Source organism: Oratosquilla oratoria, chromosome 35 (genome assembly GCF_046742065.1).
Source record: "Oratosquilla oratoria isolate Oo_2021 chromosome 35, ASM4674206v1, whole genome shotgun sequence".
NCBI classification, from domain to species: Eukaryota; Metazoa; Arthropoda; class Malacostraca; order Stomatopoda; family Squillidae; genus Oratosquilla; species Oratosquilla oratoria.
The window spans coordinates 7422546-7427545 of NC_134811.1; positions in this window are offsets into that span (position 1 = coordinate 7422546).

Sequence of the window (5000 nt, forward strand, 5' to 3'; positions counted from 1 at the left end):
CATCATCCAAAAACTCCGGACTACAAATCCGATAAGCACGAAGGTACATTGAAGATAACACAGATGCTTTGGTCCTGTAATGATGAGAAGAGTAAAAATGAACATATGAAAGAACATTGGTGGGTTTCCTATAAACATCAAATTTGAAAGACCTTTCGTTTCTGTATATCAATACATCAAGGAAAGGTAATTGATTATTTTGTTCTATTTCCATGGTAAAATTGATTGAAGGGACTAAGGCGTTAAGTTGTGACAAGAAAGTTGACGGGTCAGCATTAACAGACCAAATGCACAAAATATCATCAATGTACCTAAACCAAGTAACATTTTGGGGGAGAATATTGGGTAACAACTTTGTTTCAAAAAATTCCATATAAAGATTGCTAAGAATTGGAGAAATCGGATTACCCATTGCCATACCGAAATTCTGTAAATAATAGTTACCGTTAAACACAAAATGAGATTCCAAAACACACAATTTAATTAAATCAATAATGGTGGCAGTAGGCAGTGGTAAATCAAATTTCTCCAATTCTTCTTCAAGATACACTAATAAATAAAAAACCGGAACACGGGTGAATAACGAAGTGATATCATAACTAATAAGAGAAAAATCATAGTTAATATTGAGGTTATTAAGTTTGTTAACTAACTCTACATTATTGTGTATGTGGCTGTGGGAAATTGTCCCTACTAGAGGGCTCAAAACGGACACAAGCCACTTGGACAAATTGCACCCAGCAGATCCTCGGGAACATGTAATGGGTCTCACAGGGTTGTTCGGTTTGTGAGTTTTAATCAACCCATACATGTATGGGTTGATTAAAACTCACAAACCGAACAACCCTGTGAGACCCATTACATGTTCCCGAGGATCTGCTGGGTGCAATTTGTCCAAGTGGCTTGTGTCCGTTTTGAGCCCTCTAGTAGGGACAATTTCCCACAGCCACGTACACAACAATGTAGAGTTAGTTAACAAACTTAATAACCTCAATATTAACTATGATTTTTCTCTTATTAGTTATGATATCACTTCGTTATTCAACCATGTTCCGGTTTTTGATTTATTAGTGTATCTTGAAGAAGAATTGGAGAAATTTGATTTACCACTGCCTACTGCCACCATTATTGATTTAATTAAATTGTGTGTTTTGGAATCTCATTTTGTGTTTAACGGTAACTATTATTTACAGAATTTCGGTGTGGCAATGGGTAATCCGATTTCTCCAATTCTTAGCAATCTTTATATGGAATTTTTTGAAACAAAGTTGTTACCCAATATTCTCCCCCAAAATGTTACTTGGTTTAGGTACATTGATGATATTTTGTGCATTTGGTCTGTTAATGCTGACCCGTCAACTTTCTTGTCACAACTTAACGCCTTAGTCCCTTCAATCAATTTTACCATGGAAATAGAACAAAATAATCAATTACCTTTCCTTGATGTATTGATATACAGAAACGAAAGGTCTTTCAAATTTGATGTTTATAGGAAACCCACCAATGTTCTTTCATATGTTCATTTTTACTCTTCTCATCATTACAGGACCAAAGCATCTGTTATCTTCAATGTACCTTCGTGCTTATTGGATTTGTAGTCCGGAGTTTTTGGATGATGAATTCTCAAGAATAAATGACATAGCTTTAAAATTAAAGTATCCAAATCATCTAATTGAAATTTCTCAAAAAATGGCTAGAAATTCTTATTTTTGATGACACAACTAAAGAAAAATTTAATTCTAAAAATCTTCTCGTTCTTCCGTATCATGACAACTTCATTAAATTGCCGCATATTCTTAAGAATTTCAACATCCAAACCATTTTTAGGAACTCCAACACAGTCAAAAGTCTTTTGATTAAAAATTCCCCTGAAAATAAGGAAGGCTGTGTATATAAAATTCCATGTAAAGATTGCAACAAATGCTATATTGGTCAGACTGGAAAGGAATTAAATGTTAGAATAAAACAACACAAATATAGCGTTAGAAGTGGTCAAACGTCCAACGCGTTATTTGTTCATCTTAGGGATTTTAACCATTGTATCAATTGGAATGAAGCTAAAGTAATTGTCAAAAGTAATTCTTATTTGAATAGAAACATCATAGAATCCAGTCTGATCAAGAATACATTTGTTAATAATTTAAATTTAAGTCAAGGATTATACAAATTGGATGAATTTATCATAACAAAAATTGTAAACCAAATGTCCGGACACTTGAGCCAATATGGCACTGGGAGAGATCCACCTTAACCTTCTGAGTATTCATACTTGTCTCTTTTATGTATCTATACCTTGAAAATGTCTGAATAGACGAAAGCGCTCGGTCTCATCTCTTTCATTTTCCCAGTGGTTTGTCTGCATACTAGTATCACGCGTTCAAGTGATTTCTTCTGCATATATATATATATATATATATATATATATATATATATATATATCAAACTCTCTCTAGCTCTTTCTCACTCTCTTTAACTCTCTCTCTCTCTCTCTCTCTCTATCTATCTATCTATCTATCTTTCTCTCTCCCTCTCCCTCTCTCTCTACCTCTCCCTCCCTCTCCCCCCCTCTCTCTCTCTCTCTCTCTCTCTCTCTCTCTCTCTCTCTCTCTCTCTCTCTCTCTCTCTCTCTCTCTCTCTCTCTCTCTCTATCTATCTATCTATCTATCTATCTATCTATCCATCTATCTATCTATCTATCTATCTTTCTCTCTCTCCCTCTCTCCCTCTGTCTGTCTGTCTGTCTGTCTGTCTCTCTCTCTCTCTCTCTCTCTCTCTCTCTCTCTCTCTCTCTCTCTCTCTCTCTCTCTCTCTCTCTCTCTCTCTCTCTCGTCTAGTTCGTCCTGTGGATCGACCATAATGTTACTTATGCGAAATTCCAACTTTTGTGTTTCTAGACACGCGGGTGTTGTTATATGCATGAGACGATTGTATGGGAAGCTATCTCATTAGTGCTTCGAAGATTCCGCCTTTCTCTTTGTCTGTCTCGTTATCTGTTGATTTATCTGTATGTCTTTATGTGCTGGTGTAGCTGTGTCTGTGTGTGTCTGTATTATGCATATCTGCCTGTCTTCCTCCTTGTCTGTCTTTGCGTCTGCATGTTTGCACGTCTGTATGTCTGTATCTTTATTTGCCTGTCTATCTCTTTCGTTTAATCATATGTTAATCTATTTGTCTGTCTGCCTGTCTACCTGTCTGCCTTTCTTCCTGCCTGTCTGCTTGCCTCCCTGTTTGCCTGTCTGCCTGTCCGTATGTCTGTATGTTTGTATTTTTTTATTTGTCTTTCTATCTGAAACAGTATAATGTTGGTCCATCTATCTGTCTGTCTACCTGTCTGCCTGTCTGCCTGTGTGACTTTGTGTCTGTCTACTTATCATCTTGCCTCTCTTCCTTCCTGTTTGTCTTATTCGTCTGTCTTCTCTCTCTCTCTCTCTCTCTCTCTCTCTCTCTCTCTCTCTCTCTCTCTCTCTCTCTCTCTCTCTCTCTCTCTCTCTCTCTCTCTTTCTCTCTGTCAATCAGCCTAACTGTCTCTCTGTCTATCAGCCTGACTGTATCTCTGTCATTGTATTTGTCTCTGTGTTTGTATCATCACCGTTATTGTACTTAGACTGATTATAGTCCCATGTCCAAGCAAAGTATAATTCATACAATCAACTGTATGGCTTCAATTCCTGGACATGAAAAGAGCAGCCCTCACCCGAATGGAATCGTGTGGCTTCTGCCATAACATATTACGTAAATTGTGTTCCTGGAATTATAAAGGAAATCTAATCGACATAGCCTTAACCCGTTTACCCTAAGGATTTATCTAACGTTCACCATAACAAAAGCTCTAAGGAAGGTTTGTCGATGGGTTAAAGGTGTTCAGTACATGAGAACAAGTGCTTTTGGTTGATCCATTTGGCCCTGAGAGTCTTTATTTTTTTCTTCTGCCTTTTGCCTTACCACTTAATTTTCAACTGATATTTTTTTTCAACAGTGATGTATTCTATACACCTCTATTCTGGCAAACGCCAAGTAACTTTAATCGGCTGGGGACCACACACGAGCGGCTCGGGGTTGATTGAATTTAGGTAAATCAAGACAACGCCATTACCAATAACGCTGTGTTCGATCAATGTTGCTGCCAGTATGACAGCATTTCTGAAATGTTAACCAATATTTTACAATATACTGTCCTAATCTAACCTTCTCCTATCCTAACCTAGCCTAGCCTAACCTAAGTTAACCTAAATTAATCTAATCTGAACTAACCTAATTTAGCCTAACCTAACTAAACATAACCCAACCTAACCTAACCTAACTTAGCCTGATCTAACCTGACTTAACCTAACCTAATTTAGCCTAACCTAAAATAACCTAACCTAAAATAACCTAACCTAACCTAATCAAACATAACCCAACATATCCTAACCTAGCCTGATCTAACCTGACCTAACCTAACCTAATCTAACCAAACCTAACCTAGCCTAACCTAACTTAACCTAACCTAGCCTAACCTTGCCTGATCTAACCTAATCTAACAAAACTTAACCTAGCCTAACCTAACTTAACCTAACCTAACCTAGTCCAACCTAGCCTAATCTAACCTAGCCTAGCCTATCCTAGCCTAAACTAACCTAACCTAACCTAACCTAGCCTAACCTACACTAACCTAACCTAGCCTGATATAACCTGACCTAACCTAACCTAATGTATCCAAACCTAACCTAGCCTAACTTAGCTTAGCCTAGCATAGCCTAGCCTGAACTAACCTAACCTAACCTAACCAAACCTAGCCTAGCCTAACCTAACCTAACCTAACCTAACCTAGCCTAACCTAACCTAGCCTAACCTAGTCTGATCTAACCTGACCTAACCTAACCTAATCTAACCAAACCTGACCTAGCCTAACCTAAGTTAACCTAACCTAGCCTAACCTAACCTAACCTAATCTAACCAAACCTGACCTAGCCTAACCTAAGTTAACCTAACCTAGCCTAACCTAACCTAACCTAGCCTAG